Genomic DNA, 24,105 nt, shown 5'->3' on the forward strand with positions numbered 1-24,105 from the left:
ACAGCTGGATCTGTCTGAGGACAGAACTGAGTCTGCAGAGCCGATGGGTGTGGGTGTGGGAGAATCAGTTCTAGTGCTAGATCTTCACCTAGTTTTAGAGACTCATTTAAGAACTGAATTCCAATATTTAGTATCTACAAATGGTCGATACCAAAATCTGAGATACACTTGTGGTGTGTTTAGTTCCTTTTAAATCTCTTTTGCTCCTGGACTTGTATAGTCAGTAGTCTATTAACAATGTAATAACAAATAAACTCTTCAGCTTTCCATCTATCAAATAATGCCGTGCAGCATTGGGCTAATCAAATAGGAAGCTATAGCCAAGCATAACCAACATAGATTTCTGAGCAAGACACTATGAAGAAGTGCTTCTTACGTGGTTAAGCAATAATTCATAAGCATTTTTTTAAGTGTATATGCAGGGTTTCCTGTTTATTTTAGTTCCTGAAAATGGCTGTTAAAAAATGAGCTGTTTGTCTTTGAAATTATAGATTTCAGTCCCCCCAAGTACTGACTGATAGGTTCAGTCATTATTGTGGGAACCTGCAAATACTGAGGAGAAAAGCAAACATAAAACTGCAAAATATAGGTTTAGTTGTTTGGTTTTGGGTTTTTTTTTTAATGTTTCTCATCCTCACCTTGGTTTTCATAGTAAAATACAGGTGTGTACTTTAATATAAGGAATTATTAAATGATGGCATTTTCAGTTTCTTTGACCCACATAGTTTTACTATGATTTGTAAAATTGAATACATACAAGTTCTACGGGCATATGATTTTCAGAATGAAGTGCATTACTTTTGGAGCTTAGACAGCTGAAAAATTGAAAAGTGCAGTAAGATATTTCACCAGTTATTTGATGTAGTGCTAAATATAAAAGAACTTAGGGGCAGCACAAAAGAATTAAGATTCAGGAATCCTTTGAGATTTTTGTCCTACATCTCATAATTCAGATTTAGGTATGAAGGAATTGCTGCCACTCAGTGGCTGATACAAACATACAGAAAAATATATTCAGTTTCACAGATATGATGTTTGTGTGGGGAGTGAGCGAGTCGTAAGGTGATTCTGCTCAGTCAGTATGAGTGAGATAATTGATCGGGAAATGCTCCTATTGTTCTCGCCAGAAAAGAGCTCATTGTTAATTTTTTTGCTACTTTGAACTTCATGAATTATAATCCACCTTTTTGTTAGACATAATTATACAGTACTGTCATTTTTTATTGAATGGAACAGAGAAATAGCATAATAAATTTTACTTTTTGGTCACTCAGCAGAGATTAAAAAGATACTTTGTACAGAAGGAATTATTTAGAAATTATTTCTAAACTGAAAAACTTAAGAAATTTTGTAGCTACTTTTCTTAAAGAGAAATCTTTAGAAGAATCTCTTAAAGACAACTTGGCTATTTTATGCAATATAGATCAAGGAAATAACAATAAATCTTGGAAAGATGCCATCAATTATTAAAGTAACTGATTTCCTGGGAAAAGCATAGAAGCTTTCAGGCCTCTGAGTTTATTTTGATGTCTAAAAGCCACAGTCATTGCAATTAAAGTCCATTCAGATTAAGTCTCATCCCTGGAAGTGTTCAAGGCCAGGTTGAATGGGACTTTGAGCAAGCTAGTCTAGTAGAAGGTGTCCCTGCCCATGGCAGGGGGTGGAACTGGATGATCTTTAAGATCCCTTCCAACCTAACCCAGCCCATGATTCTGTTGAGTACTTCAGGGCCTAATAGTTTCAATTAACCATACATCCTTGCTCCCATTTGAAGGGCTTCACTGTCACCCTGCCTCTGTGCAGAGGCACATCTCTGCACTCTGCCCATCCATAGCTGGAGCTCAGCTCTGGCTGTTGCTCCCGAAAAGAGGAGCTGTGACTGGAGGTGGGACTGTGGCACGTGTGGATGTGCCACAGCTTGCTCGGTGCAGCTGATCTGCAGGGAACTGCAGTGGCACAAGCCCCAGTGTGGCCTGTGCAGTGTAAATACTTTACAGGTGTTGGCCAGCACTGAGGAATGTGCCTGGCTGGTGTTCATTGACACAGGTATTTCAGTTCCCTAAAGCTAACTCAGGTGTGTCTCTTCCTGATGCAGTCCCCATGCATTATGTGCCTGTAGTCCACCATCTCTTCACTGCATTTGCAAAATATATACTTAACCTACTGCAGAAGGAATGGAGGAGAAAAGCAATACTGGGGATTGAACTGTTTGTTGCAGATGAGTCAGAGCTGAATGTAAAAGATGACAAGAAGGGATTTACCAGTGGAGTCTGGGGGCTGGTTGACTTCATTAGGAGCCAAATTCCTCTGTTAATCATCCACTGATGAGAAAGATTATGTGACTTTTTACTCTGGGGTTATCCTTGCATTGAATGCAGCTTCTGCATTCTGCTTATCAGGTTCAGTCCAAAAGCTGCCTAAAAAGCACCAAAATAGTTTGTGTTCTGGGAGTTTTTTAACTTGTTCAGTGACAAAACTTATCATCTTTCTCTGAGTCTTCCTTTACCTGCATAATCTGAGTGCAGAATTTGTTTCTATGGGGCTCCATGTGGAGCCAAAGGACAAGGAGCAGGAATGAGGAAAGGGGGAAAGCTGCACCCATTCAGAGCCATTCGGGTAGCACATTAAAAGTAATCATTCTGGATCCGCTTGGCTGCACTTTGCAAAGATGCAATTAACAGAAATGAGCCTGGGAGAGCTCTTTACAGCCTTGGTAAAATAATGCTGAAGTGGCTTGTGTTGTGTTCTCACTTCAAAGGCAGGTTTTTCTACCCAAAAGAGTTTTTATGCTTTCTTAAAAACGCATTGCCTCTCTAAGCCACAGCTACCCCAACAGGTTTTTATGACATTTGAGTACTTTTGCAGAAATCTGCTTCATAGGAAGCAATGTATTGCATCTAACTCTATAGGACTGCCTATGTTATCCATACTGCATTTATGCGTGGAAGCTGCACCGGTGTGCTCTTCCTGTACTAGAGACACCAGGAAAGGCAGAGAAATGAGGGATCTGGTGCACAGGAGTACTGGGAACTGCACAAATCTGACCTTGGCAAGAGTCATGCAGGGTTTATTTCTGGTCTGCTCTAGACCAGACTCTGTTATTACACGTAACATTGCTACAGAGGATGGAAATCTGACGTGTATATATATGTTTCAAGTAATTTTCTGTTGGTTTTTTTTTCCTTTTGATTAAAATTTATGCAAGTGGAATATTATGTCTGCCTTCTGGTGACAGGAAGGTGCCCTGACATCCATGAGATAAGTTATGTTTTGAATCTGTTGCTTTTTGACAATAGAGTTGACAGTTTCTGATTAAAAGATAGAAGTGATGCAGCACAGATTTACATCAATAGCTGCAAATCCAAGAGGCAGGCCATAAAATAAATTATTTTAAAATACTCTCAAGCCAAGAAAGTGCATAAAACCACATTTTATGGTATCCTCTTACTGAAATTAGTGTGTTTTCTGGTAATTGCTTCGCCATTGAGTGCAATGCTCTACCTGGAAAAGTTTATTTGAGGATACTTAAGCACAGCTGGTATTCATATGATAATAATCACCATCCATAAAGACTGGGAATGACTATAACAGATAATTTCATGGAACTGATCTGTGTTAAGATTTTTGCCTTGTATGATACTTGCCTGACTGCTAAGGGAGGAGGGTGTGTGCTTGCCATCTCCTCCCATTTAATCAGCCAACTATCAAAATTAAAAAAAAAAAGAAAGAAAAAGGCAGCAATACCTCTGTATACCTCAGAACAAGGTTATTTTTGAATTCCAAGGTACTACCTGCGTTTGAGAACAAAGCAGATGTGTAATGTATATACATATCCTGCTATTTCTTATACTTTTGCTTAGAGGTGTGAGCAAGCTATGGTCTTATTTGGTTGAAATGTAACCAGGTGGTTTCACTTTTACTCATTGGGAGTGGGGATGGAGTCAGGATAGCTCCTTGGAGACTGGATAATAGGTCAGGTTATCATTGCTCTGGGCACTGTGTGTCTGTGGCAAAGAGACTCTACTAAAACAGACTCTTCTCAGACAGCTTAGTAAGGTTGCTGCTCTTTGCTGAAGAGGTGCACGTGGCCTGACATCCCTTCCACCCCACTGGGTTCAGAGGAGTTATTGAATTAGTATCTTGTTTCTCACCTCCTGGATGGCTGAAAATCTCTAAAATGTCATGTACATTTGCACATGAGTGGCTTTGGTTTGTATTTTGTTTAGTCTTTTGCAGTCTCATAAATGATTTAGGGGTTTATGGACTTGTTTTAGTCCTGCCTGCCTGCTATCGATACAGCACATCTTGAAACATATGCACTAAATCTAAACTTCAGCTTTATTTCCCCACCCCTAAGCTATGAAGTAATTCATGCTACTGATCTGGAGCTGGAAGCCCAGACCTGTGTTAGTTTAGCCTTGTTTATTTTGTGATAAATTTGTAATGATGAGATGACAAAGAGAAAACTGCATGGCTGTTTAGCACTCAAGTGTCGAGCAACTTTCTGAGTGGTTGAATTTATCTACTCCTATCCCAATCTAATAAAATGCTTGTCTTTATACTTGACTATCATCTTCTCTGATTTCTTGAGGAAATGCAGCTTAAGCTTTGCCATGGCTTTTCTGCCAAAGGAACTCTTGAAATCTGAGTATTTGTCAGGACTAGTTTGTTCCTCATAATTTCAAAGATATTTAATTTTCTTCAGTGTGTTCAATGTGTCAATATTCACTATGAGGAACAGCTTAAGGAAGAAGGAGTTTTGGTTGTGATACCAGATTTCCCTTTCTGATAGTAAAGCTTTTTTTTTTTTTTTAACCTATAGACAGACTTTTTAAAAAGATTTTGATGCTTGAACATGTAGATACATATTTGAAAAGATGATCAAAACTGTCTTAACAGCCAAACTTAAGGTTAAGCTCAGCTTCTGAAGTCTGCCTTTGTGTGGGAAATTCTGAGTACAAAGGTAGCTAAGCAATTGCTAACACATTGTTTGATGTCTGAACTGTGCTTTTCTGGGAGACTGTATTTGATTCTTGCTGGAACAGAAGAGGAATCTTGTATTTCTTTCTTTGAAAAAAAGTCCTTCTTTTTCAAAAAGTCCCGTGTGCAAAAGTTTGGTAGGAAGATATGGTCCAGCCAGTAACAAGTAGTGCTCATCATATGTGTTTAACTTATGTTCTCAAGGAAAATTAAGATAAATAGACATTGTGCAATAACATTGAACGACTGTCATGTTTGAATTATGACACTGACTGCCCTGTACATTTTATCTCAAGATGTTTATGATATATTTTGGAATGCCTCTTGGTGAATGCATTTTGCTGGTATGACTTTGTTACCAAAATGATTATTTTGTACCTTACTGATTTCCTTAGGGCCTGCTAAGAAAATATTTCATTTGCTAAGAAACACAATTGTGTCTTAGAATATTTTACTGAAATACTGAAAAACTCTGTGAAAGTAAGACTTATTCTTGCTTATTAGAAAAAAAAAGCAATATGTATTTCTGTGAGAATGAGCACAACTGTCTCACATCAAGCAGGTGCTGTCAAGATCTATCATTTTGATAACGAACTCTGTTTAACTAGATCTGAAACCCTCAGTCATGCAAGTATCTCTGCAGGTGAAGGAGTAGATTTGACTATAGATGCTTTCACTATCAATGGGTTCGGGGGTTTTTTTAAGATTTTTTTTTTTATAGTCTGGTTACTGCACTTGCTGATCACTGATGATTCCATTTCTTCACACCAGTGTGCTGGTCTGTTAACGCTGTGCTCATGCTGAGCTGTGAATTGCTCAACAGGGGCTTAGCTGTTTCCTTAAGTGTCTGATGACTGTGGCCTTTGCTGAACTCAGGTAGTCTCACTAATGACTTGGGGTGCTGATTGCCAAATATCCAGAGCAGATTTGTGTGTCAGGGAATTGTAAGCACTCTCAGGTTATGTTTGCTTACATTCCTCAGTAGCTGACAGGAGCCCACAGTTGCAATTTCTGTTCGACAAGTTCACCTAAGAAGTAGTATCCCAGGGGCAAGAGCTTCTTGGTATAGACCTACACTTTTCCAAGTAGTTTAAGAGCTAAAATTCATCCAGTTTTGGTTTGTGCTGCATGCAGTGAGCCATTGCCACTTGAACATGTCTTCTCCCATTCTCTCAGCTGAAAAGGAGATGCCAACATCCCCAGTACCTCATTGCTTCAAACCTAGCACAAGGGTTAGGGAAGCACAGGTTAAACCAGGGGTCAGTAGACAGCACTTGCCTAGAAAAAAATCACATTGGGGAACTAGGGAGCAGAAGACACAGCTTGAAGCAGTATTCCAACCTTGGCAGATGTCATGGCCACAGCTCTGCCTGGTGAAAGAAACATCTCTCGTTGTGCAAGTCCAGTGAAGTCATTCCACTGAGGACTCCTCACCTCTACAATAACAGAAGAGAATATTCATGAGGGAATATTGCCAGGTATTTTTTCCTGGTGGTTTTTTTTTTTTTTTTTTTTTTTTTTTTAAGTAGAGGCCATTTGAACAAATGTTATTTGGACCAAGGACTTACAGGTCTCTCTGTTAATCCTCACCATGCTTGTATTAGGGTCTTAGGCCTCTTTCTACTTTCTCCAGTTTCCTTGGACCCTTACAGTAAGGTAATCTGCAGTCAATTTGTACCTCAGCTCATTGGTTTTACATCTATTTTGCTGGCAAAATTTGCTTCATCTCATATACATTTGAGAATACCTTAACATGGAAGGTCTTCTGGAATCTGATTATACCCATTTATTTGGTCTCGTTTCACCAGAGGCTGGTTTTCCTCTCCAGGAAGTCAGGGTGTGTCTGTCTCATTCCCTCAGTAGTCTCAGCTGTGATTTTTGCCTTCCCTGCCTTCCATCGCAGCCTGGGCTCAGGTTCGTCAGGGCTGCATCTCTGCAGAGCAGTCAGTTCAGGAAAGGGCAGGTTTTGTGGCACATGTGCAACATGCTGTTAAACTGCTGTCACTTTGCACTTGCTGTGCAAATACCTCACACTGCTGACCTAGGGAAGCGCTGGAGGTGGATGTATGGGTTTCTCTTAACTAGACTTAGAACAAGTTTTGTGCAAAGTGTGTGATAATGCTCTCTTGCAGCCTATACAGGTTGTTCTCAGCAAGCCTTTCCACATGGTTCTATTTCTCAAAAGATGAAGTCGTTGGATCTGCACCACACACACCCCACGTATCCCCTGAAGGGAATGTGGGGGTTGCTGATAAAGGAAAGCGGGAATGCCAAAACTGCCATTTAGGCAAGGGAGCTGATTGATTTCTGTTGTAAGGCAGGAGCAGGAAGGAAAGAGAAGTGCTGTGAGTGTAGCAATGGACCTGGAGCATGGCAAGGACAGCCCAGAGTGATGAGAAACGCCAGGCTCTGCCATGCTGCTCACCCGTGTCACACCCTGTGCTGCCAGTCCCCCTCCGTCCTCGGGAACTCCAGCTCCTCCCCAAAACTTTTGTAACACAACCCAAATGCTCTCACCAGGGCCAGGGTGGGGAGAGGAAGTGGATCTGGTTTGTTACTGTATCCTGGTTTTTGTTTCAGTTTAATTTGCAAGCTTGCTGATTTCAACCAGAGCCACTGAGATTTTCAAGGCAACCCCAGGGTTTTAATGTAATCTGTACCAGTGTCTGTCAGATTGATTTTTCTGACCTATTTTGGGTCTTGCAATTTGGAGTTAATGTTGCTTTCCTTTTCCAGTGGGTGGCAGTTGAAGCAAAGAGAAATATTTATTTGCTTGAAATTTTATATAGAAATGGATTTAAGGAGAAGGAGCCAAAGTAGGCCAGTCCTTCATTGTCTCTCCTTATGTTGAATTCTGTTCTTTTTTTCTTCCACCTTGTAGCTTGAGAAAAGAGCCAATGAAAGGACCTCTTGTGACCAAAATCCGCTTTTAGTTTCAATCTCCTACTTTTTGTGCATTGTTCTGCACTCATTTCTGTATTCTCTTACCAGTTAATAACTGTGAACCTAATCTTTCCATCACTAGAACTCTGCATTGCATAAGCCTTCTTTCAAAACTTTGAAGCTGGGAGCTGCTGACTTCTTGAAGTGAAGTGTTCACCTTCCCAGAATTGTATTTTGTTTTTGAATGTGACATGTAATATCATTTCTTTCTGCTTTTTAAAAGCAAATCTTGACAAGGAGTCTTTAATACTGATTATTTGAAAGTTAATATGTATTTTAACTCTAATATCTGTGTCCTCGCAGGGCCAAATTATGACTGAAAATTACTTCCATGCAGATTTCTTGTATGGAGTTAGTGCACATCTTATTCACAGCTGAGTTCAAGCATATGTTATTAAAACAAGCAGTACTTGGAATCTAGTGTGCTAGCTAAAGTGTACATTAGTGCATTTAGTAAACAGTTCTGAGTAAAACATTAGAATATGTTTATGGGAATAGAAATATATTTTAATGTATAAAATACTGCAGTTCTAAATACAGTAGGGGTTAGGTTAAATCTATTATTTTAAAATTGTAATAATTACCTATATCAGTGCTGAAATCAAATATGAGGTTGATAATTATTGTTGCATCAAGGAGCAGAATTTAATGTACTTTGAAAAGAACCAAATTTCGCTTCCTTCCCCAAAAAACATTTAAACAGTGAAAAGACTTTTCCAAGATTTTCCAGTGCTTTATTGTGTGGGTAAATACTTAATTTAGCATAAAAAGCAGAAGTCTTTTAATGATTTTTTTTTTTCCCTAGGGATGAACTAGCCATTCATCTTCTATAATGTGTGATTATAGCTAACTTAGCAATTAATCCCCATCTTTTCCCTGAAGAAAATGAGCTCTTATATGGGTATTTAATGACTGAGTCAGTTTATCATAGCTAAGCCTTGTCTAAGCATATGTGGCAGTCCACTTTGTCTGCCCTTAAATTGATGCAGTTAAATACAAAAGCTTGTGCAAACACAATAATTCTAAACATTTATAAACTGATTTGCCACTTGTGTGGATACAAGTTCTGCAACTGGTGTTATAGCAAAGTTCAACTTGATTGATGAATGAAACTTGCAAAATTATTTAGTACTCTAAATGGAAAAATATCCAGGAAGAAACCTTTCTTCCCCTTCTGGCCATGTGAAATTACAAGGAATTAATTACCAGAGCAGCAACAAGTTGAGCTTTGTCTGGTTGATAAGTAAAATCAGCATTGTTATCAGCAGTATTCTGTGGCTATAATAACCTAAAGTGGAATTTTTTTAAAGTAAAAAATACTCTGAAAGTCGTTACATAGCATGATTACAGTTTTGTCAAAGGGACACACTCAAACAGAAAATTACTCTTTTGAGAGTCATGACTTGTTCTTTTTATTTTTCTTTTTTTTCTTTTCTTTTTTTTTTTTTTGGTTGGCTCTGTAAGAACATCTGTGATGACTTCAATGTAAGTCAGTAGAAAAAAAAACCCACATTTATTTTCAGTTCCTTTATCTGTCGATTACTGGAATATCATTTGCTGGAAAATCACGCTTCTGGAGATGGTGAGGAAAAGACTCTAAACTATTTAAAAACATTTTGATACACACATCATGTGTGATGGCATGCTTGAATTCTGAAGGGTTTTATACTTTAAGACTACATCACACTGGCAAATAAATCTTGTTTGGGGGGCTGTGGAAGGATTTTAGCATTGCTCCTACTCTAGGTTGCAAAAAACGATCTGCTTGTATTATGATTTGGGTATTTTTCTTTTTTGATTTTTTTTTTAATAAATCTGATTTTCTTGCTGCTATTTTATGCTGTTTTCCAGTGAGTAAAGCTGATCTTAATACTAGAAAAATTTTGAGTGAGTCTCAAGCAGAGGGGTGTTTTCTTTGTTTGCTTTAAACCATGCGAGTTACACAGCTCTGTTTTGAATTAACAGCTCTCCAAGCTGGGCTGACCACTTAATGCTTCTCAGACACTGAACATTCAAATACTTCAAAAGAAAGACAGCCGTATCTAGTGTTTTATCCTCTTAAAAACACAAAAAGGATGCCAGACTCATGTAATTGAAAACGTTTGCTTACAGGCAAGAAGTCCTAGGCAGGCCAAGGTGGAAGAATAAATCCCTCTTCTGCTGTGTTTAGTTTTGCTTTAGTTAGCAAGGGTACCCTGCTGTATAATAAGTAAACCGTGCCTGTTTGTGTCTCTCTGATTTTGGTTTTATTCCTGTGGTCCTTTAGCTCTTACTTGGAGTTCTAGTGGGTGAAGTTGCAGTAAATGGAGAGCAGCATGCTTAATGCTCTTCTGATCAGGGTCTTATTTTCCAAAGTCCACTGAATACCACTTCTGAATTGCTTAACCATTCAATCTCCCAAAGTAATCTGTTAGGAAAGCTACAAAAAAACCCCTCACTTTGCAGTCCATCAGTGTCTGTACTGTGTAAGCCTTTTAAAGCCTGTGTATAAATTCCAGTGTAACTCTATCTGCTGTCTGTGCTCAAGGTGAGAGGCAATGGAGGGATGCAGAGGCAGGTGGGGGAAATGATTGGAGGTGGGTTTGGGACTCTGGAGAGGTATGGCAGCCACACTGCTGCTATACTGGCTAGCAGAATTGCTCTGCTTCTGCTTGACCTCTGATGAGTTCAGTAGTTTGGGTAATTAGTTGTTCGCTGCATGCCCAGCAGAACATAAGTAGTAAAACTTGGTTTTTGTTTTTCTCCAGGGTTTTGGTTGGGGTTTTTGTTTGGGAGTTTTTTCCTTTTTTTTGCTCGTTTTTCCAATTGCAGCAAGCTGAGTGTGGGTGCTTGGTTGGGACACCCCAGCGAGTGCTGTCCATATCCCGCGGTTTGCTGCCATCCCCATCTCACACAGGGGGAGCCCTGAGCTGCCCAGCTGGGATGCAGCCCATAGCTCCCATCCAGCAGTGTAGGACTGAGCATGCTGAGCTCAGCTGCTTGTGCTGCAAAGCAACACCCACTTCTGTCCTGGCAAATCCTGAGCCCTTCCCTGGTGCCAACTGGAGAAATTTCCGTGTGACTGACACTGTACAATATTGTATCAAGGCTGGAACAAAGATGAGGTAAATGTTCTGCCAACATCTTGGGGAAAAGCAAATACTCTTGAGTCTTGTGAATTTTCCTGTGTGTTCTTTGTGACTTTATGAAGTTTCTGAGAGATTTCTTTTACTTGAAGTTAGGTTTTACCTGTATAATTAACGTATTTTGTGCTCGTGCAGGTGTGTTAATAAAAATTAGTGGAGTGGAGTAATGGAGAGGGTTTTGTCCTCTGGGAAAAGAATCTGGAAAAGCTTTTTTGGTTCATTTCATCTTTCCAAAGATTTCAGCTGGACTCACTCAGTATCACTTAGAGCCATGTTCTCATACTGACTGCTTCTCTCTGGAAGCACTTGCAGAAAACCGGGGTAGGAACATCATGCTGTGCCCACATTTACCTGAGGTTATGGTTGGCTGAGCTTGCAAACCTTCACACACAACTATACAGAAGTTCTCATTTTGAATCTTCTGAATGCTTGATCTCATAAGTTGCTGGAAGGGCATGTTCTGGTTACCAGTGAACAGAATCCTTTCCCATTGGAGACAGAGTGTGGTGAAAGGGAAGACAGAAGCTGTGGGAAGTCCCTGTTGTTGTGTGTTTGATGCAGCCACAAGCAACTTAAAGGATTGTTTTCTTTTAATTGCTGAAGTTTGGTACTAATCTTCCCAACAGCTTGTTCAGTAGCAGGCAATGCAGGGGGGTAGCACAGTGAGCTGGCATTCAGAAGTTGCTTATAACTGGAGGTTTTTCCCTTTCAAAATGCTTTATAAAGTCAGCAGCAGGGTGAAAACTCAGTGTCAAATTCAGCCACAGGTTGTAGATTACAGAATGGGACATGCAAGCCTGTCCTTTCAGCCTCTCAGACTTTATGCAATGCAATGACTTCAGCTGTGGCAGCATTTTTTATTAAACTTTTCTCAATATTACCATGCTATATAAAATTAGCACTCTTGTAGTTTGTGTTCAGCTTGGGTTGGATGGCTGGAGGTGGAGGGGATCAGCTGAAGGACTTTGGCACCATTTGTCCATTAGTTGCACCTCCCCAAAAACTCAAACAGTACAATTGCTCTTTTCAAATGTGTAGTGCTGTGTGACATCAGGTGCATATGATATTAATCAATAATGAAAGTGTTCAGCTGTGCAGTAATAACATCTACAGATAAGTAACTATCTGTACTTATCTGAAGTCCCTAGCAAGCAACATATAAGTCCCTAGCAATCAACCTATCAAGAAGGAGTAGGCTGGTTGCTTTGGTTCCTTTAATGTGGATCCTGGAATCCAGAGGCTGATTGTCTCTGACTCTGCATTTCATAAAACACATTTCTAAACTGGTTCCCACATCATTTATCTGTTGAAGTTCTGATTTGTCCCTTTGGAGGACAACATTAGTTCTCAGAGTTTCCAGGTGTCGCTAAACACTGCGAAAGAAAAATGGGAGCTTTTACTTTGAAACAGTTTTTAAGATGTTTGGTTGTGTGTTCCAACTGTGCAAATCAAAACACTGCATTCTTTGTAGGTCAGAAGAAAGGGCTGAAGTGGTAGCAGGGAAGTGGCCATGGGCTACTTGAGGGATCTCCACTGGTGGGAGATGCCATGGGGCCTGAGAGGGGACCATGGATGAATTTCATCCTGGTAGTGCCATCCATTGCTAACAGTGCTGGGAGTAACCCAGCAGGCAAAGCAAAGTGCTGATTTATTTACTTCATAGCCTAAGCAAGAGCTAGAAACCTCTGTACTTCACCCTGCCCAGAGCCTTTCCCTGCTGCAAAGACATCCAGGTTTATCAGTTGCTGTTAGACTTTGGTTTGCCTACACGTATTCAAACCCTGCACAGCCCATCGTATCAGGAAGGAATTAGATAGTGAGTGGAGTTACATGGGCTCACCAGACTTTGAACAATGTCTGAGTAAAACCAGATTGAAAGCAGTACAACCAGTTTTCCTTTTGCTGTAGATGTGTTTACAAAGATTTCAGTATGGCCATAATTTATCTGGCTTGGTAGCAATGTCATTGACAGAGAAGTGAATTCTTACATTCGTACTTCATGCTTGCAAGATTGAGCTTCAAGGATGAAATTTCCCTGATTTTAACCAGACAACACATTTGATTAAAATGTTAATGAAGGTGATATTTTTTCCTTCTGCTACAATTGTTTTAACCAATGCCATTGCACCCATTAAAGGATGTGGGCTATGGGTGTCCTCCCCAAAACAAACCCTGAAAAAAAACCCCATCTTTTGTTTATAGAGTGTGAAAATAGCAAACCATGATCTTAATATTGCTTCAAGAAAGAAAATAATTTGAGACTTCAAATGCTGTACTTTGAAACGTATTTTGACATTCTGGTGATATCAGTCCTAGTAGAGCATATTTCACAGAATTGAAACTCAACTTCCACTTTTCACTTTGTATTCCTGTTCTCTACTTTCTTTTCCTAATCCTTTTCTGTGCTTTGCTGAAAAGACAGATGCAGTTCAGTACTTTGTTTCTAAAAGGCATGTTATACAAAGAAGTTCTGCAGTGAAACCTTTTAAATAATGAAACTTCATAAGGCTTTGTTTTTCTGTTTCCCAGCTTGCTCTTTGCTTTGACCTTTGGTTCTTATGCTTTAGGATACATAGGTAGCAAACAGTCAAAAACTGATTTTAAGAAACTTTTCTGGGTTACTTTGATTCTCCTTCGTACTTTAATCCTGCCAGAGACTGGTGGCAGTTCCCGTAGTGCTCCTAGGAAACGCTGAAGCCAGTCAATTATTAAAACAAATAATCAATTCCAACAGTAATTCTAGCAGGAAGCAGTGTACTGCAATTTAATGAATTTCTAAGATCAGTCCCTAAATCATCTTTCTCTATCCTTAATTTCTTATATAAAAACTGCTGGTTTTATATGTGTCCCAATTTCAGAGGAAAAAAACAAATTGATGGTCTCTAAAAATGCGCACAGTGTTCGTATGTAGTTTAATTAGAAATGGATGGTAAAACTCCAGAGGAAAAACTTGTGCTGTGGTAAAATGTGTTTGCTCAAAATTAGGTGTCTCAGTCGTCTTAAAGGAATGGGAGTATTTGGGGGTTTTTCCCACTTTTTTCTTCTGAACAAAATCTGGTGTGCTGCTGTCAAGTCCTCAGCAGTTTGCAGTCAGATGTTTCCAGGATCTGTCACAGTAATTAATTTGTGTGAATCCTTGCCAAAGGAGCAACTTAAAAGAGTCTTTTCTTTTAATTGCTGAAGTTTAGTACTAGCCTTCCCAATGGTTAGTTCAGTGGCAGGCGGTGCAGGGAGGTAGCACAGTGAGCTGGAATTCAGAAGTTGCTTATAACTGGAGGTTTTTCCCTCTCAAAATGCTTTGTAAAGTCAGCAACGGGGTGAAAACTCAGTGTCAAATTCAGAGCAACTGTACTCTGGTCAAACAATTCTGCAAGTGTGTACTCTGAGTCTCTTACAGTTTGTGGGTTTTTTGTTTGTTTGTTTTTTATTTGGTGAAATGCTTTGAAAGAGCTGATACGACATCAGTGTGAAGTGTATAGTTATACAAATACAGTCATGTATTCCTGTAAAATCCCACCTCTGGGAATGTCTTAGGGCATAGAAGTTTTGGTTCTCTTACAGTAGCTAGTTTGTCCTTCCTAGTTAGATTTCCCCATGTTTAAAAGGGTCTTTGTTACATGCTTTGGCTTGTCTTGCCATTGACACACAGGTCTGAGGTTTTCCTGTTCAGGGAAAATTTGGCTGCACTCACCGTGCTGCTTCTAGTAAAGCTGATGGAGCAGTGTTATCTTGGAAAATGTAACAGATTGTGTTTTATTCAGCTGGTATACTTTGGACCTTTACCATGTTCTCATTTATCTCTCACTCACAGAAACACTCTAAAATGGCAACCATGTAATCTTTTTTAGATTATGAAGCCTTTGTTATGGCTCCAGAGTTTGATGCCTGACGCTTTACTGTGTGCTTTGGTCCTAGTTTTCTGGTTTTTGTTTGGTTTGGGGTTTTTTCCCTTGGTGCCTGTGGAAACATTCAAAGTCCTGATTATTTTCAGGGACTAATCTAACTTTTTATGGAATCAGATTGAAAAAAAGCTTTGTTAGATTAGTGAAGCATACATGTGCTTTAGTTCTTTTGTAGAGTTGTGGTTTTGGTAAATCCTAACTCTTCTTTATGAGAGTACAACTTCAATAACTTTACTTTTGTGAACAAAGGAAAGATTCCTGGTGATGCTTCATCTAATACATAAGGGTTCCTCTGTTGTCTGTTCCTTGACTTGGTTTCTGTCATTCATATTCAAGTTATTGTGTGAATTCAGGATATTTAGGTGTGATAAAGTATAGCATTGTTTCTCCTTGTCGAGAGCCACATGTAGTATTTCAAACAATTGTTCTTGACCTCAGTGTTAGTACTCAAGAGAGTGAGGATGAAGCAGAGCAGTTCCATTTGACTGTTGTTCCATTTACAATGTGGAAAGCTTCTCTCCTGTGGCTCTGCCCTGTTTATCTGGAAAAGCAGGAAAAGTTTTCAGGCTACAAGGCTCATTTGGGTTGATTCTCAGTTTCAGTGGTCAGCTGTAATTTCCTAGCAGGTGCAAACACTTGGTGCTGAAGGACTTGGTCACTGTGGCTTAGATTTACCACAGCCTGGGTCTTAAAAGTTGTAGGTTATCTAGAAGAAAACTCATCTGTCTAGGAAGATACTACCAAAGAAAAATCAGGAAAAGGGGTTAACAGTGAGTCTGCAAAATATTTCTTTTGTTCTTGGAGTTAAGAGTTAATAGAGCTTAACTCTGTAGAGTTAATTTTTTGTGGTTAGGCTGTACTAGAAATAGGGAGGAAGCACAGACTGTTGTGCTGGGCTCCCTAAGAAAGACAAACTTGGTGACTTTCTGAGTTAGTGCATTACTCATCGTCTACCTTGTGTATTCAAGGAAAAATCCCAGATACTCTCCTGATGATGTGACTGTTTCTGTCTTGCCCAAGCGTGGTTACAGCCCCTATCCAAGAGGTTTAGAAGACAGAGTGAAATCTTTGCCAAGTATGAAAAACAGGTATGACAGGCAAGTATTCTTGGCAAGCAATATCATTTATTATGCAGCTATTTGAAGGGGAAAGCTGCCAGCTTTCCATGTTAAAGGGAAGATAATTGCCTAACAAGGTCACTGGGAACAAGGAATGCTATGGGACAGAAATTTTGTCCTGTCCCTTGGTAGAACAGATAATTTTATTTCATTACATGCTGGAAGGACCCACAGGGCCTAAATCATGCCAGTTCCAGACATTGTGTGTATACCATGTCTCCCACTGCCAGCAAGAAAAATGAGTTTATGAAATGTTGGAAAGTGCCCAAATGAAGATTAATATGCAAACTAGAACTGAGGCAGTCTGTAGTTATGTCGTAGCTTTCTTAAATGTGTAAAGGCAGAAGGAAGGTGGGGGGTTTTGTTGTTTTCATCCTTAAATGTGGAGGGAATTATGTCTTGGTTTGGGGCAGGATTTTGTTTATTTGGTTAAAACTGCTCTGAAGATAGTGCCAGTAATTTTGTTGTTCACTGTGTTTGTGATTAGAGTAACTCAGTTTTTTTTTGGGTAATTTCACAGTGTCATAGAGATGGAATTATTTGCATTTTAAAGGAGGGAAATTTACAGGAAAAATAAAAGTTTCTCATCTATTTAAGATACTAATCTCATATTTTATTTTTAGCTATGCCTGTGTCTTCAGAGTACATTCCAGGTGATTATATGTCCTAATAAAGAGCTGAAATTTTTTTTGGATGAAACTTAAAAACTCTTTGTCCCTTTGAGGCAGAAAACCTGCAAAGTCTGTGGAGCTTCAGTGTCATAATTAAAATTAGACATACTTCTAAGTAACCAAACCCACATCTACTGATCAGAGAGGTTAAATGATTTCAGTGGAGTTTGCTGGCAGTCATGCCTGTAGTGCATGTCAGAGGCTGTTATTGCTGTTTTGAATGAGTCATTTGGGTAACAGAGGTCATAATTTCATTTGTAGTTGTGTACTTAAGTACACAGAGCATGGGAACCACCTGTTAACTACTTCTGCATTATAATATATTTTTACTGTGTGTCACTCAAAAATGTATTTCCGAAGGGAGAGGAGCAATCTGAAAGAGGTATGAGTTTATATAGTTTAAACTGCATATATTCAGGTGGAGCTTTATCTTTCTGATGCCACACTGAAATATTTATATGATAATCAAATAATGCACATAGAATGCACAGTTAACTGTCAGTCAACTTCCAGAAAAGTCACTCAGTGTTTTCTGAGAAGGCTTCCTGACAAAAGAGAAGGCTTCAGCTTCCTGGCAAAAGAGAAACTATTGTTTGGAAATAATTCAGTGACCCATCTAATGAATTTCCATAGCTCAAATAGTCATCAGCATCCAGTGGAAGATTTTAAAAAAATGTAAATAGACTGATACCAGGAAAGCCATACTGGTGGCATAAGTGCCCAGCTCTTAGGGACTCTCCCTGCCTCTGCAGCCCAGGACCAACCTTTGCTTCATGTGCAGCAGGGATGGCCTATCACTCCAGTCCCCAAGCTTAGGGCTGATACAGCTTGGTTGTGCTGAGCCTGCTGGGGAGCTGGGGTCCCAGTCAGGGCTGGTGTATCTGTTGTACCTGTTCCTGGCATGTATCTCCTCCCAAGAAAGACATGTACTTATTTAGGAGCTCAGCTGAAGTGGCTGGTTGTGGTCCCTGAAATGCATCCTGACAAGGACACTGCCACTCAAAGGAGTGTACTCCAAACACTCACATGTGAGCTCTTTATTCCCTTAAGTTGTGGAGTGCTTCATTCCCAAGCTCCAGCACAGCTATTTCCCCCTCCCCCCAATACTTAATTTCTGTTTTCAAGACCTAGGAATTTTCAGTATCATGTCACTGCACTTATGGTGTTGATGCTTCTTGTTCTTTACTGTGTTTTTTAGCAAACTGTGTGTTCCCATGGACTCTGCCATAGTTTGTTTGAGCAGGAATGTTTGTCTGTAAGCTATGCCAAAAAGAGGGGTTAAAATTCTCCAGGAGTGATAGGAGCTAACTGAGGAATCATGAGAGGAAAAGAATTCTTCTAAATATACTTAATTAGGGTTTGTCACTTGAAAAAATCATAAACAGACTCAAATCTGTGATAATCCAGAATTCTCTATCTACAATCTGTTAGTTTGCTTGAGAAGGAAAAATCTAACATGTTGTCTAGATCCCAAAATCCAGGCCATCAAGGTCTGTCCCCTGAATGATTAAAACAGTGGTGAAAGCTAGCAACAAAAGTAACAATTTTCAAGTTCCTCCCCATCTTTCTCTCCCACCTGTTGCCTATTTTTAATCCCCTGCTAGATAGAGTTGTCATGCAGTTATCTGAATTCTCTTAACAATTTGGCTTTCAAACATGTTTGAGTCACTTGTTATGGATCTAGATCTTTCCTTTTTGCTCTCTGGGTTGGTTCCTACTGGCTTCTCTCTGCACACTGTGTGGTCCCAAACATTTATTTCACCTGCTAAATACCTATCAGGGAACAATCTTGAGTTCTTCAGGAGCTCTGGTTATCTCTATTTGTTTATCTTAAACTGTGTTTTGCATTGCTTGTACTGTTGGCTCTCAGTGTCATGTGTGTCTCTCTCCTGTTAGATGCTTAAGCATTATTTATGGAGTGTTTGTAAACTACAGGCAGAGTGTCTGGGAATGTTTGGTGTGTTCCCATGGAGCTGAACTGTATTTTGACAGCTGGTTAATGCCACAAAGGCTCCAGAGGCTACTTCGCTCTATCTACCATTCCTCTACCACTTAGATGATTTGTGATAGTTGTTCTGCAAACAAAGCTGTATTTAACAATCTAGATTTTAAAATGTATCTGTTATTTGTTGGGTTAGTTCAGACCAAGTAATTTTGCTTTCCTCTATGAATATGAGCCATTTGTTCGAAATTGAGTTGAGAGTTGGTGTTAACAAAGTCAATTTTTAATATTAAAGTTTGTGGTGTGAGTCTTCACAATTAAAGCACTCTGTCAAGTATATATATTGTTTTATTAGAGCAGACTAAGGAAAAGAGAAGTTAAAAGGTTTCTCAGGGTCATAGTGCATTCAAGATCAAATTCAAAGGGACACAGTACAGTTCAAATTGGGACCTTGTCTACTTTTATGGTTACTAACACCCCTCCCTGTAGTTGCAGAAGTCACCAATTGCTGCTGTGTAATCTTATCTCTCCCCATTGTTTGTTTGGATGTGAAAATGAGGTTTCAGTCATCATTTGTAGTGAGTCCAATGAATGCTGAAACCTGAAAGAATGCTGCTGTTTCCTACTTGAGAGGTGCCTCCTGAAACTAAGGCCAGCTGGGCCTCAGCACCAGGAGGAAAAATAAGAACTTGGGCTGTAGTGTAGTGTTCCTCGAGGTAAAGATTTTTTTTTTTTTTAAAGGTGTGTTGTGAAACTTTTATGAAAATGATTCCTTACTTGTGTGTAAGGAAATGAATAAAAGAATGAGCATGTTGTAAGGCTAGTCTTGTTGTTGGTCTGTGTCTGGACACCTTCTGTCCAGGTAGTTGAGTAGATAACATGAAACTCTTGCTAAAATGTCCTTTGCTAGTGTTAGTTAATAAACCAGGAAGAGAGTAGGATAGAATAAATTTAATCTTTCCATTTTAAGTTCTCTTTTTTTTCACTTCCCTGGGTATTTCTGTTCTCCATCATTCCTTGTATTCAGCTTGGTTTACTTAGTATTATTTATTATAGGGGAAGCTTAAGGTTTTTCAGAGTAACAGTTTTGTAGGATAAATAGGTTTCACTTAACACTGTGTAAGATATCAACTGAGAACTGATCACTTAAGGTGCTACTAACATCTGCATCAAGCCTGGCCTGTAGTCTTCTTATCCCAAACTAAAATGCACTTACATTTATCTGCCCTTCAGATCTTCAGCATGTTGTCCTTGTGGTTGATTGAAACATCCCAGTTGTTGCAAGGCCCTTGAAAGGAAAAGCTTTTGGGGAAAAAAAACATGTCAGTCTTATAATTTTATAAAGATATATTTCAAAGGTTGGTAGACAGTCTACAAACTACTTGAGATGCCCCTTGGATATTAAGTTTGGTGAATTTGTTTCAGATTGAAAAAAGGATGTTGAAAGGGTAATCTGTAATACTGTAATAGGTATAATGCTTTAATGAGTATTTGTAATGGCAGATTACCTGTCTGTGCAACTCTGAGCTGTATCCTTGCTCAGCACTCTTGCTCCCTGGTTTATGAGTAAGCGCGGAAGTTGGGAGTTTCCACAAGAATTACTCATATCAAAGAGGAATCTTAAGAACCTTGTCCCTGTCTGGTCATGGAAGCAAATTAATTAACCTGCATGCATAATGCATCTTCTGTAATGCAAAATTACAGCAAGTCTCTTGATTCCCTTTGCTGTAGGGGACAGGGGCAAAAGTTCTGAATATAAATTCAGTAACTCATTACCTCAGAAATGTGTAGAGTTGCTGTTTGGAACCTGTAACTGGCCATCCTGACACTTTGCTTAAAGTATAATATTGACTCTTTCTGTTGAGTGTTTTTGAAAGAAATGGTAAAACTCTGACTTTGAAGGCTTTAGATGATAAACCTTAGCTATGATGATCTATTACGACTAAGTAGACAAGCCTGTCAATAGCCATTTGGTCAGCTACACTTTGTGGTAGATAGGTGGTGATAGGAAAAGGGAGCAGAGGAAAAGAGGTCAGCAGTAAAAGGGTCACAAACCCAAACCTTGATCTTTTGACTCATGTCAAGATCTTAAAAGTGATACTGTGTTCTACTGAACTCCATACAAATGTCTGGAATAGCTGTTTCTTTGTGTAGCTCGAGTGACTTCACTAGAAGATGCTGGAAAAATTCAAACTGTGTCTTTTTAAGTTGTTACTGAAAATTGTGTAGAGATTCTAATCATTCTCTGGAAACAGAAAGTAGTGTTTCCATTGTAGTGATTACTGAAAGTTTATTCTGAATTAAGCAAGAGCCCCAAAATATTTACTGACAAGAAAAAACAAAGTGAACAGTGTTTTCTCTTCTGTGGACAGAGTTTATTGTACTTGCTTGTCCTAAAATTTAACATGGTGTTGGAAGTTGAGTTACAAAGAATGGAAACAATTCTACCCAACTACTGTTTAGGTCTCCTAAACTGCTTTTGTATTATGCAATGCTACACATTGATGCTTGAAATGTTTCTATTTTGACTTTGTGTTCAAAGATTCAGAGTAAAACTTGAGAACTGCTCAGATCTACTTTCAGGGAGGGTGAAGAATCTATTTCTTGGGCAGTACCTAAACTATGTATCATTGCTACAGAACGGTACTAAATACTTGTATTTGTTACTTATTATATCTGAGTCTTTCAGAGGTAGCTTTATGCAATATTTTCCTCATAACTTTTTAAGTATAAAAAAATCCCTACTGCTTCAGTGGAACAAAATGTTAATGAGAGGAGATAATTATGAAAATCATTCTTCTTACTCAGGATATCCGATCTTTATGCGTGTGATACATGTTTGCACTTCTCAGTGTTAGGTGAACATAGAGTGCTGACAGCTGCAAGAGAATTGTGAGGTTCTTTTCTCCTTTGACATCTCCTCAGATGAATTTTAAGTGCTGATTTTCTGTCAGACTTGGGTTTCATAACTGCATTTTCAGAGGTGGATTTCATTTTAAAGCAGTTAAGAAAAGGTTAGTCTTGTGCTTGAAAAACTGCATTTGGGACAAGGGGATGCATCACAGGAGCATAAAAATATATTTACCAAACCACTTTTTAATTAAGCATTTTCAAAATACAAGCAAATACATTTTTCAATATAGCTGTTTTTCACGTCTGAGTAAATATTTTAATTTTTTAGTAGTCCCACAGAGGCAGAATGGGGTTGTCTCTTTAAAGGCTGGAAATGTAGCTGTCTGCAGCTCTTTCCCACAAAGTTGAAATTTATTTGGCCAAAGTTGGTTTAACTTATGTTTACTCAGTACTGGAGACTCTCAAATTATCCAAGATGTGGACTAACTTCTTGTGAGAAGTGGATTGTGGGCATCTATTTACCTCTTCTTAATTGTGTGAATTACTTCTCAGTCCTGGTCACAAAACGTGTCTGTGGGTTGAGCAGTAATTGCTAATATGGAAAAAACATCATTTAGAGCAGGATTTATGTACTTTGTGCTGTAGTAGAAGCAAATATCCAGGCCTGTGGGGAAAAGCCAGCATCCTGTGGCCTGAGGAGTGCTGAGTGCTGTAAACCACGAGGCAGAAAGGAATCTTTTTGGGCTAATTTGTTCTAGGTTTGTTGTAAACACCAGGAGAGCTCCTAGCCAGCACCCACTGCTCACTCATTTGCTGCTGCATGGAAGTGAAAGGTGTTTCAGATACACAAAATGCCAGGGTAATTATAATTAAGCAAGCTGTGATTAAGCAAGTTGCATAGTAAACAGTGTGAAAGAGCCTCTTGGTACTGGAGAAGGGAAAAAATCAAGGCGGTGTGGATAATACTAATTCACAGAGGAAAGATCTGGAGGCAGGACTGGGCAGACCATTAAGGGTAGATCTACTCAAAGAAATGACACCATGTGGAAAGAGAATTTCCCACTTGGCTGCCTGGGGACAAGTGATCTTTCCATGCAGGAACATTTGCATTTAGAGCTGCTGGGAGCATTCTGGTTCCTGTGGGCTTCACTCCATGACCTGGCTGTCCCCTTTAAAACCGTGATTGCACTGGAAAGGTTAGGAAGAGCATTGTGCCCACCATGTGTGCTGCTGCCTCAGGAGCTTTGGGCCTTTACAGCTGTTTGATTTTCTTCTTGAGATCTTCTGTGCCAGTAGCAGCCATGCCCCTATCATCCCTTTTAACTGAATGATCTCACAGAAAAACCCCCCTAGCCTGCTGTCACCTCCAGTAGCACATTGTGGTTGGAAAGCAGAGCGTTAGGATGTGTCATTTCCATCAAAAGGTTGCTATAGAAGTTATTGTAAAGAAGAACTTCTATGGCAGAAGAAACATGTACAACAAAAACAGTCAGAAGTAATTGGAAGGTGCAGGGAAAGTGACCAAGCCTTTAATTCGTTTATCCATTTAGTGATGGAGAAAGTGATAGGCCATAATGAGCCAGGAAAGCTTGTCTGTAGGAAAATCATTGAACACTCTGCTGCATCTGTGGATTAACTGGAACACAAGAGTACAACTGTAATCAAAGACTTTCTTCAGTAGCCCTGACAGTTACACGTGTCTTCCTGAAAGTATTTTTTTGACAGGTAAAGAAGTTTGTGTCTTGTTTATCAATATGCTCATTAGTGCAATGACACAATAAAGTAACAAAACAGATGCTGACTTGCAGTGTTGCAAAGTGAAATTCTTGGGTATTTGGTTTGTATTTCTCTGTGTGTGTAGTGTTTTGCATATGAAAAGCCATTCATTATTTGGCATCACCCTGTGTATCCTCAGTGACACTCAGTTATGGTTCTTTTCTCTCTTCATTGCAAAAGAGAGATCACAGAATCACAGGTAGTCATGCACATATCCATGTATGGCTTCTCTGTTCTTCAGTTGATAAACAATAGAAAAAGGTCTTGATTAAGTTGACTTAAATTGGTTATTTACATTTCTTCTGTGATTTTTGGCCTTCACATTCCCAGTAATGAAACAACAAAAACAAAAAAAGTAAAAGGTTGGTTCCTTTATTACCTACCCTGAGCAGCCTTTGAGTACCAGAAAATAGCAAGAAGGAGGATCAGTGTGCTCAGAAAGGCAGATCTAGCCCATCATAGAAACACAGAATGGTTTGGGTTGGGAGGGACCTTAAAGGTCACCTCAAAAAAACAAACCAAACAACCCCAATAATGCCAGATAAAGCCAACAGGGTGGATTGGATCTATTCCTACAACTCCATACACAGTTAATGAGCAAAAATTTTGGTTCATAACTCCTGCACCCATTTAGTTTAAAAGCCTTGATCACAAGCATATATCCATGGACTGAATTGTTTCCTCTGATGAGGTTATCTGAGCAGCAGATTTCCAGCATGTATGAATAATGATACAGTCCTCTCAGCTAATGAATATTCTAGTTTTCCAGATACTTGGAGGATTAGGTCATAAGTG

The 24,105-nt window shown here is 39.3% G+C and overlaps 1 protein-coding gene across 3 annotated transcripts in view; it reads left to right on the forward strand.

Annotated features, from left to right (window-relative positions):
- The window catches only part of PRKCD (protein kinase C delta), a 60,847-nt gene that overhangs the window by 1,249 nt on the left and 35,493 nt on the right, over nucleotides 1–24,105 (forward strand). The window lies entirely within an intron of this gene.

Source organism: Lichenostomus cassidix, chromosome 12 (assembly GCF_008360975.1).
Source record: "Lichenostomus cassidix isolate B80296 chromosome 12, HeHo_3.0, whole genome shotgun sequence".
Lineage (NCBI taxonomy): Eukaryota > Metazoa > Chordata > Aves > Passeriformes > Meliphagidae > Lichenostomus > Lichenostomus cassidix.